At 38.7% G+C, this 11,370-nt stretch overlaps 1 protein-coding gene and 1 non-coding gene across 2 annotated transcripts in view; both read left to right on the top strand.

Annotated features, from left to right (window-relative positions):
* Positions 1 to 2,293: 2,293 nt before the first annotated feature.
* On the top strand, positions 2,294 to 2,369 carry TRNAT-CGU (transfer RNA threonine (anticodon CGU)). Its single transcript has one exon. It is a non-coding gene; the product is annotated as a tRNA-Thr (tRNA).
* A 6,841-nt stretch (positions 2,370 to 9,210) lies between these two features.
* CNGA1 (cyclic nucleotide gated channel subunit alpha 1) overlaps positions 9,211 to 11,370 on the top strand; it is a 42,987-nt gene continuing 40,827 nt past the window's right edge. The window contains exon 1 of the mRNA XM_066384651.1: positions 9,211 to 9,440. The gene's annotated coding sequence lies outside the window, so the exon portion shown is untranslated. The remainder of the gene's footprint in view (positions 9,441 to 11,370) is intronic.

Genomic DNA, 11,370 nt, shown 5'->3' with positions numbered 1-11,370 from the left:
ACAGAGAAAAAAAAAACAGAAAAAAATGTTTAAACTTATTTAAGACCATCATTTTCCAATTTAAATGTTGCTTATCAGAACTCTACAATGTATTTTTCTCTACTGCCAGTTTGTAGATGACTGTGGATATTATGCCATTCTAGAACCATAGACTGTCATGAGTTCACATTAATTTTGGAGATTGCAAAGCCAGAGGCCCCCTGCCATGGCTGTGCAGGTTCTCATTGGATTCGGGCAGATGGTAAAAGAACAGTGGAGCCAGAAAATGGTGGGTCATTCCGTTCATTAGAGCATACAAGCAGGGAAGACTGCTTCCTTTTCTCTCAGGGCTCCCAACCCCCTCAGCACGTAGGACTTATAGGCCCTACCAGCTTCAGCAGGGCCCCCAAACCCCTCATCTCTTTCCCTCTCTCTCTCTCTCTCTCTCTCTCTCTGCACTCCTCTGCCCAGCAAAACAGGCTGGGGAAAAAAACCCTTCTTCAGCAAACAATTGCACTGTTGGTCAAATAATTTGTAAAATCAAGGTGACCAATCATCCTCCTTTAAGGGAGGAGAGTCCTTTTGTAAGTTCTGTCCTCCCTCGAAAAATGTCCTCCTTGTTGATATTGGAAGACTAATCAGTAAATGTCCATATTTGATCGATGCAGAGTTGATCCATTGTGTGTGATATGATGTATTTGTATCTAAATGAGTACTTTTTACCTACAGTTATTATTAAAAATTAATAGGCATGTAAGCATAATTACAATATAAATATTATAAATATTTTTATTATGCATTTATCATATTATAGTATATTATTGTTGCAGTGAATAAAATGTTTCTTTTATTTATGATATTGTTTTCTTTAATTTATTTTTGTCCTCCTTTTCTTTGTAAAAAAGTTGGTCATCTTAGTAAATTATGATTTTTATGTTTGCTCACTTATAATTTGCACTGGGGGCTGGGCAGTGCCAGGTATATGTGGTCTGTGAAATTACAAATTACCTTCCTGCTTGGGAAGGGCCATTGTTTTGTTGTTGTTTGCTGGAGGAGAGGTTTTTGCACCAGAAAGTTTTGAAAAGAGCAGAGAAGGAGAAGAGGAAAACAGAAAGAAGCCACATTTGCAGAGAGTAGCAGAGAGAGCAAAGAGAACGCAGAGTGCTGAAAAAGAAGCCATGTTGGCAGGGAAAGAGAAAGAAACCATGTTTGCAGAGTGAAAACAAAGAGAATGGAGGGTGCTGAGGAAGAAGCCATGTTGGCAGAGAAGTGAGAAGGTGTGCAGATGGGAAACTGCATGCGTATGGCCATTACGGCATGACTACCGGCCATACAGCCCCTCCCAAGCAGGAAGTCAGTCTGCAATTTGCAATCTGCTTCCCTGAGAGCAAGCACCCACAGCCTTCCATAGACTATACACACATGGCACTTCCCCAATACAAGCGAGCAAACTTATAAAACATTTATAGCTAGTGCTCGACTTACGACCATGCTTGGTTCCAATAGAATGGTCGTAACATGATTTGGTCGTAAGTTGAGTAGACTATATGTACAGTACTGTGAAATGATGTTACAAAATTTTTTAAGTCAAAGACAAAGACAATTTCCTCTTGGTAGACATCTTGGGAGGGGTTTATGAAAAATATCCAAGACACAAAACACAAATTGCTGTACCAAGTCTGGGATAACAGTTGAAATGGTGCATGTGGAGATGGTAGTGCTGCCGGAAGCTGGTCCGCACTGTTGTACGCCTAGCTGGGCAACACTTGGGCTGCCAGATGCGGAGCAGTCGTGGCTAACGATTGTGGTCGTAAAGTTGAATGGTCATAAGTTGCATAGGTTGTAAGTTGATCAATACCTGTATTTACCCAACACTGAGGAAGTTGCAACCTCTTACTTAGTTGCTTCAGTCAAAAAATCTGAAGTCATCTTTATCTCCACTTTTTTACTCACACCCCACATCCAATCAATCAGCAAATCTTAGTGCTTCTATCTTAAAAATATATCCCCTTCTCACCAGCTCCACTTTTGCTATCCTGGTCAGAACCACTGTCACCCCACACTGAATTACTGTAATAGCCTTCTAATTGTTCTCTACCTGATCTATTTTTCAAGATCTTAATTCTCCCTTCTTCTCCTCCTCTTGCTTTCTCTAACTTATCCACTTGGCTTCCTTGCAGTTCTTTTACTGCTCCAAGCACAGTCCTATCTTTAGGCCAGGGGTTGGAAACCTATGGCTCATGAGCCAGATGTGGCTCTTTTGATGGCTGCATCTTGCTCGCAGACAAATCTTTAATAAAAATAATAATAACGGGCCCTGGCCGGTTGGCTCAGCGGTAGAGCATTGGCCTCGTGTGCAGGAGACCCGGGTTCGATTCCCGGCCAGGGCACATAGGAGAAGCGCCCATTTGCTTCTCCACCCCCCCTCCTTTCTCTCTGTCTCTCTCTTCCCCTCCCGTAGCCAAGGCTCCATTGGAGCAAAGATGGCCCGGGCGCTGGGAATGGCTCCTTGGCCTCTGCCCCAGGCACTAGAGTGGCTCTGGTCGCAGCAGAGCGACGCCCGGGAGGGGCAGAGCATCGCCCCCTGGTGGGCAGAGCATCGCCCCTGGTGGGCGTGCCGGGTGGATCCCGGTCGGGTGCATGCGGGAGTCTGTCTGACTGTTTCTCCCTATTTCCAGTTTCAGAAAAATACAAAAAAAAAACATTTAAAAAGTCTTAAAAATAATAATAATGTTAAAAATATAAAACATTCTCATGTATTACAATCCATTCATTTCCTACCGCTCATGTTCATGGTTGCGGGTGGCTGGAGCCAATTACAGCTATCCTCTGGGACAACACCAAATTTTTATTGGATAATTTGTAATGTACATGGGTTGTTGTGAAGTCAGGAAATAAACTTCCCTCCTTTTAATCAAGTAGTCAGCTAGGTAATTGCAGAAATCCTTTTGATGAAGAAGATGGCTAAAAGAAAAAAAGATGAGGAGTATCGTACTTTTCAGCAGGAATGGACAGAGGAATTCACCTTTGTGGAGAAAGCAGGTTTTTTAGTGTGTCTAATATGCAATGATAAAATTGCATCGATGAAACGGTCAAATATAAAGTGGCACCCCGACACACTCTATACTACATTTGCATCAAAATATCCAGCGGGGGACAGCAGAAAGAAAGCATGTCAAGAGCTACTATGCAGAGTGTAAGCTAGTCAAGCAGCAACTTCGTGTTTGCACCCAACAAGGTGACTGAAATTTGGCTAGCCTTACTGGTGCTTTAGCAATTATGAGAAACGGAAAGCCATTCACAGATGGGGAGTATGCCAAAACATTCATGCTTGATGTTGCCAGTGAACTTTTTGATGACTTTTTGGATAAAGACAAGATAATCAAATGAATAAAAGATATGCCTCTGTCGGCAAGTACTGTTCACGATCGTACCATCACGATGGCAAATAAAATTGAGGCAACACAAGTGAAGGACATAAATGCAGCACCATTCTTTTCTCTTGCTTTGGATGAGTCAACAGACGTAAACCATTTATCCCAGTTCAGCGTGATTGCAACGTATGCTGTGGGTGACACTCTTCATGAGGAAAGTCTTGCTGTTTTGCCTATGAAAGAGACAAAAAGAGGGGAGGATTTATTCAAGTCTTTTACTGAGTTCGCTAAAGAAAAAAAATCTACCGATGGATAAACTTTTTCGGTGTGTACTGATGGTGCTCCATGCATGGTGGGGGAAAACAGAAGATTCGTAGCGCAATTTTGTGAACATGAAAAGAGACCCATCCTTAGTTTTCACTGCATCCTATATCAGGAGGCGCTTTGTGCTCAGATGTGTGGTGAGCAACTTGGTGAGGTGATGTCGCTGGTCATTCAGGTGGCCAACTTTATTGTTGCTCGAGCTTTAAATGATTGCCAGTTTAAAACACTGCTGGATGAAGTTGGGAATAATTATCCTGGTCTGTTTCTGCACAGCAATGTGTGTTGGTTATCAAGAGGGAAGGTGCTCAGCTGTTTCGTGGCTTGTCTGAGCAAAATCTGGACTTTTCTTGAAATGAAACACATCAAGAATCCTAAGTTAGCTAACACTGAGTGGCTCCTAAAGTTCTACTATCTCATGACATGACTGAACATCTGAACCAGCTCAGTATGAAAATGCAAGGCATTGGAAAGACAGTCTTATCCCTTCAACAAGCAGTTGAAAACAAGCTGGAACTCTTATTGCCAACATTGAAACAGGCCATTTACTACACTTTGAAAAACTGGAAGAGTTTAAAGATGCATGCACAGCAAGTGACCCTGCTCAACATCTTGATCTCCAGCAGCTAGCGGGCTTCATATCTAATCTCCTGCAGTCATTCAAAGCGCGCTTTGGAGAATTTTGTGAGCGCACTCGTCTTTTTAAGTTCATCACCTATCCACATGAGTGTGCAGTGGACAGCACTGACTTGAGTTATATCCCCAGTGTCTCTGCCAGAGATTTTGAGCTACCAGCTGCTGACCTGAAGGCCTCAGACATGTGGATGAATAAGTTCAAGTCACTGAATGAATATTTGGAAAGACTTGCACGACAGCAAGCAGAGTTGGTAAGCAAACACAAGTGGGGAGAATTGAAAAAACTTCAACCCGCGGACCAGCTGATTGTCAAAACTTGGAACGCGCTTCCCATCACATAACACACACTGCAGCATGTGAGTATTGCTGTACTGACAGTTTGGCTCTACATATGCATGTGAGCAGTCTTTCTCACATCTAAAGAATATTAAGACCAACCTACGATCACGTTTAACGGATGAAAGTCTCAACGCCTGCATGAAGCTTAACCTCACCACATATCAACCAGACTACAAAGCCATCAGCAAAACCATGCAGCACCAGAAGTCTCATTAATGATAAGAAGTACTTTATTCATCATTGGTTAGTAAAGGCATAACAACATTATTAAAAATAATTCAGAGACTTATTGTACTTTAAAAGTGTTGGTCTTACATAAAATGCACACATTTACTTGTATTTAGTGTTAAACATATTGTATGACTCTCACGGAATTACATTTTAAAAATATGTGGTGTTCATGGCTCTCTCAGCCAAAAAGGTTCCCGACCCCTGCTTTAGGCTTTGCACATGTGTTCTTGCCAGGCAGGATCTTACCCTTGAAGTGGGCATGGCTAATTGTTACCATACTCAGGTCTTTACTAGATGAGGCCTTTCCTGAATACCTGTCTAAAACAGCTGTGCTCTGTTCCCAAACCATTGTTTATTTCCTTGTGTTACTTTTGTTATGATGTTACTAATCACCATCTGACTTTTGTTTAATATTTAGTTTGTCTTTAATACCCTTTTCGAATGCATACTCCAGAAGGGCAGATACTTAGTTTTGTTTACTATTGATTTCCCAGTGCTTACAAGAGAGCCTGGCACTTAATAAATACAGGCTCACAAAAATTAGGGGAAGTTTTATTGCTTCATATTCATTTTGAAATATCCCCTAATTTTTTTGAGCAGTGTATTTGTTGAATCAATAACTATGCATGGCATTGAATTAAACACTAGAAATACAACAAGGACAACTGTTGGGCAAATAAGTTTGTAAAATTTGTGTTATATGGGTTTGCTCACTTTTATTGTTAAAAACACCCACTGCCTATGTGAATGGTGCTGCCCAGGTGAGGCTGCTAATTACCTTCTTGCTTGAGAAGGGACATTGTTATACTAATGTTGTTGGAGGAGGAGTTTTTGTGCCAAAAAGTTTGTGAGGAAGAAGGAGAAGAAGAAGCAGTCAAGATGGCAGGGTGCTGAAGGAGAAGCCAGTTTGTGCAGAGATGAGAAGGGAGAAGGTGTGCAGATGGGGAACCAGAGGTAACTGAGCTGGTGGGGGCCTTTGATTCTAGGAAATATCAGAAAAGATTCTCCTAGTTGTCAAACTGGAAAAAATGTGAATGGGTTTTGGTGTCCTGTGTGTTTCTCGAATACCTGTCGCAAGGCTAGAATAAAGCAATGGCCCACCAATTTCTGGCTTTGCTGTTTCTCTACCATCTGTCCGAATCTAATGGGACCTGCACATGCCTGGCTGTGATGGTGGTGGCTACTGGCCATACAACAACAGTTCCTGCAGAAGTGCCAGGCATTATGCTATTAATCATAAGACATTTAATTATTATGGTATAAATCCTGAGGAGACATCATTCACCAGTCTGGCTGAATGTCTTGGTATGTTGAAAGAAGACTATCAAATTTTTAACAATTTAGGGCCAAGAGCCAAAATCTCTCAAATCACATGGTTTTTGAAATGAAAATGCAAGAGTAAATGTCATGCAAATGAGTATCTATACAGGTATTGATCGACTTACAACCTATGCAACTTACGACCATTGGACTTTACGACCACAATCGCTAGCCACGACTGCTCCACCTCTGGCAGTGCAAGCGTTGCCCAGCTGGGCGTACGACAGTGCGGACCAGTTTCCGGCAGCACTACCATCTCCACATGCACCATTTCAAAGAAAATTATGATATATAACAATAATGAAAGAAAATTATAATAAAATATGACTTTAAGATTTTTATAACATCATTTCACAGTATATATAGCCTATTCAACTTATGACCAAATCGTGGTCTGTCGGAACCAATTGTGGTCGTAAGTTGAGCACTAGCTGTAGTTAGAGGCAGTTTAAACAGGATTATAAAGATTTAGAGAGAGCTGACAGAGCAAGACTAAAAGTAGACTACTAAATAGATAATCCAGTGTGGCTGTGTTCTTTTTTTCATCAGTCAAGGTTACTTCAGGTCCCAGGAAAAGAAATCCATTCAGATAGACTGAGTTAAGCTATTTGTGCTTTAGGGGGAAAAACCAAGCCAAACTAAACAAAACAAAACATACTCTTTCTCTTTAAACTTGGGTAAATTAGAAAAGTGTCCTAATATTCATGCTTCCATATGAAGGAAAATTTCTACTTACCTTCAATTTCAGCAAAGATAATTTTCCCCAAAAAATCTAGTCCAGTTCATTTCCTCCCAAATCATGGGGCTCCTTGAATGTGCTTCCTCAGCTCTGGTTAACACTGTGTTGCAAGCACCTCTTCTTGAACCTGTTTTACTCCTCTGTATCGTCTCTAAAGAAAGGGCTTGCATGTGCTCCTAGACATTAGATCAGTGCTCAGCACAGTGTGGTTCTCAGAAAACACTTGAACAAATTTCATGCCTTTATGAAGGATTATTGTTTCTCATTATTAGGCACTTTACATGCATAAAACACAAGTTTCCATTAAAAAAAAACAGAAATAAATGACTATTTCATTGAATTATATAGTAAAGTATTTAGAAATAAGGTATAAATAATGTCTCTGTATCTCTACATGTTAGTTATTTAATAGCCACATGTACCTGGCTATGAAAAGTCTCACTGCAACATGCAGGTGAAGTCTCAGTAATGTGCTGCAAAGCTCCAGTTTAGGGGCTGTCCAAGAGCTTAAGTACAGGGAAGAAAGAGAAAAAAAGAAAGTACATTTATTAGGTGTTCTCTTATATACCAACAGAGTGTGGTATGTTATAATCTTGTGCCATTTGTCCTCACAAAAATCTAATGGGGTAGTTATTATATTTCCATTACACAGATCAGGAAATTGAGGCTCAGAAAGGTTAAGTCATTTTCTCAAGATTATATCAATACAACTAATAAGCATTATCCCAAGAATGATAATATTCAATTCATCCTTCACTGTAGATTTGATGTGGGAAAGGTGCATGAAAAAAGTGTGAGAGCTAGAAAAAGAAGGTACATTTGAAATAAGTGAGTCATTCCAAAGAGGTAAAGAATTGTGAGTGTGTGTGTGTGAGAGAGAGATTTATTGGGGGAGGAGCTATTTCATGATGACAAGCTCTATGAAGTGTCATGATGTCAGCCTGGAGTTAAGTTGGAAAGAGGAAAAAAGTTAATTAGAATTATTGCTTTGGTAATTTTATTTAATTTATTAAATTATTTAAGAAAGTTTCAAATAATAAGCAAACTATAAAAAATGAACATTTCATTTCATTAAGAATAAGAAGATCATTTAGAAATATTTTTGAGAATAAGAAGCATGTCTAGTGATAGGGAAATCAATAAATAAATTATGGAATAATAGAATATGATAGAATATTATGCATTCTTTAAAAAGATGCTTTAGATAGACATTTAGTAATGTAAAGGTGTTAATATAATATTAACTAAAATCAGAATAATTTTATTAAAATATATATGACTATAAACCAAAATGTTAATATCAATTATCACAAAATGGTAAGAATATGTTTCAGTTTTGTTTTCATCCCTTCTGTATTATCCAAATTTTATGAAGCATGTTTTATTTTATAATTGAAAATATATTATTTAAAAATTCTATAATCCATAAGTCAGTTTTTCAAAAGAACTCAGTACTCTGCTGATTTTCTTGCTAAGCATCATGGGATATCTCTTATTTTGATAGTTTCCGAATTCCACTGGGAGCTGCAGCCATTTAGTTGAGCCCATAAATGTTACTGGATTGTTCAATGGCTAATTTTTCAGCAGGACAAATATTGCAAGTACTGGAGAAAGAAGGATGTATTTTTGGAGATGACAGATTGCAATGAAAGCAATTTGCTAAATGAAGACTGTATATATTTCATGCCATTCTGATTTTTAGCCATTAACAAGCTTTGTGAGTATGCAAATGGTCAAATGTTGCAATAAAAATTCTTAGGGAAATTTGCCTTAGGTCATTAGAATAACATTTAAAAACTACCTGACCTATTGATAATTTTTGCACATCTAAAGCCTGAATTATTCTTTTAGGCAAGCTCATACTCAAACTTTGTATTCTTGACTACATATGTTTCAAACATGCAACTCTTTCACACACCAAACAGGTCAATGAATAAATAAGGGCATCCTACTTACACTTCAATAGCTTTTAATATGATAGCACTATATTTAAAATTTTAATTATGCTTTGTAAAAACCTAGACAATTCTTTCAAGATTGTAACCTTGGGGGAATTGATAATATAACTAATAAAATTCATCAGGCAATATTACCTTTGGTTACTTTTACTTTCAAATTTGTTAAAAGGGGTGTAGTTCTGAGACATCCCCTTTTATCCCTAACCTTCATACATATTAATAAGCTTAGGCTCCAGCAAAGGATAATGGTGATTGGGTTGCTGTTATTTTCATCCATATATAAATCCGCAAATCCAATACTGACTCATGAAAATCCTCCCTTGTCAATGTCACAGAAGTGTTTCTTTCCTTGGGAATGATTATGAAAACTAGCCATTTGTGCATGTTTAAAGAAAGGAAAAAGATCAGACTATTTATTATTTAAAAAAAATTAAGACCTGGATTTTGACAATGTCAAGATTTACACTATCTCCCTATTCATTTTGGATGTATCATTGACTTCCATTTCTAGAAGACACCAGTATATTGCTTAAGCAACCAAAGGTAAGAACCCAGTGGTAATTACAGTTGTATTCTCACATATGCTTATACCTCTGTTTTGATTTATTAAAGCATCAGCATTTGCTTTTCTCTTTTTTTTCCATGCTACGTGCTTTCTGCTTTCTAGTTACAGCTAATGATGGTATTTTTATTGGCTTCTCTGTATTTTTGACAGATAAATGAATATTCTGCTAAAATACTATTTTAGTTTATGTAACAATGAATAAAAGCCTGTCAATAAAAATAAGATTCTGCTAATCTGAACTGCACAACATGGTAAATACTACCTGCTTTATGCAAATTTCAAGTTCACTTTTAGAAGTCAAAAAACAATCACTTGGTCAGGTGTGTCTTTCCCTAAAAGACATCTCATATACTGGTTTGCTTCCTTAAAATATTTGAAGACAGAACACCATCAAATTCACACAAATCTTAATAAAAAGATTATCCTGAAAATATGAACAGTGTTGGGATTCAGCCGATTTGCACCTGTTCAGCAAAACTGGTACCTAATTTTTTGTTGAGTTTGGCGAACCGGTTATTTAATATTTTTTCATTAATATTTTAAAACTCTTTCTTATAACATAATCTGGTTTTGTGTACCTCTTTTGTTCTTATTTAAGTATTAAATGCATGAAATAATAAACTACTTTTTGGTAGTATCTTTTTTTTTTCATACTAAAAACAGTCATGAGGGCCCTGGCCAGTTGGCTCAGCGGTAGAGCGTCGGCCTGGCGTGCGGGGGACCCGGGTTCGATTCCCGGCCAGGGCACATAGGAGAAGCGCCCATTTGCTTCTCCACCCCCCCTCCTTCCTCTCTGTCTCTCTCTTCCCCTCCCGCAGCCAAGGCTCCAATGGAGCAAAGATGGCCCGGGCGCTGGGGATGGCTCCTTGGCCTCTGCCCCAGGCGCTAGATTGGCTCTGGTCGCGGCAGAGCGACGTCGCGGCAGAGCGACGCCCCGGAGGGGCAGAGCATCGCCTCCTGGTGGGCAGAGCGTCGCCCCTGGTGGGCGTGCCGGGTGGATCCCGGTTGGGCGCATGCAGGAGTCTGTCTGACGGTCTCTCCCCGTTTCCAGCTTCAGAAAAATACAAAAAAAAAAAAAAAAAAAAAAAAAAACAGTCATGAGGACAGAGAACTGGTTGTTAACTTACTTGAATCCCACCACTGAACATGAGCCTCCACTCATTGAAAGCTTCCTAAGGATGAGGTGCTTTATAAGCATTATTATAGCCTGTACACCCCTTTCAGAGATGAGTAAGTGATCTAACAAGATTAAGTGGCTCCCTCAGGACAATACATTATTATTACGTAATGGTGCCAGAATTTAAATCACCTTGCCTTCTTTTAATTCTTTATGATAATATTGTAATCAGACTTTTAAGAACTGTTACCAATTTCTGTAGTATTTTGTTTTTATAAATTTAAAAAACTACTCCTCATTATTTTTGTTGTGCCAAGATTACAGGATTTTTAAATATTTGTGATTTCATTCTGTATTAGAAAGTTGAACATTATTAAACCAAGCTTTTAAAATGTTCCTATCAAAAAAGACATGTCTTAAATTGACTTTTTACATTTTGACCATTTTTGTTTATATATGCTTTAATCAATTTGTTTTACTGCATTTATTCTTTCCATAGGTGTAGCTCACTCATGTCATTGTTAGGTCAAGCAGGCAGACAAAAGAAGGGGGGGGGGTGGGCTAAACCATCAGGGTGTAAATAAAAAACCTAATAGTTATTGATTATACTTCATATTTCATAGATAATTCACCCTCTTTGCTCTACTCTTGGACTATTTATAAATATTGATCACAAAAATTATCTCAGTAAGGCAGAAAAGTATATAGGCTGCATTCTCTGGCCACACAGTCAGATAGTCAGCTATTAATAAGTAAAGTTTAGATTAAGGACTCCACCCCTCAGAAACAGA

This window comes from Saccopteryx leptura, chromosome 5, assembly GCF_036850995.1.
Source record: "Saccopteryx leptura isolate mSacLep1 chromosome 5, mSacLep1_pri_phased_curated, whole genome shotgun sequence".
Classification (NCBI taxonomy): domain Eukaryota; kingdom Metazoa; phylum Chordata; class Mammalia; order Chiroptera; family Emballonuridae; genus Saccopteryx; species Saccopteryx leptura.
Note: the sequence above shows the minus strand (reverse complement) of the source record. Positions and strands in the feature narration are given on the sequence as shown.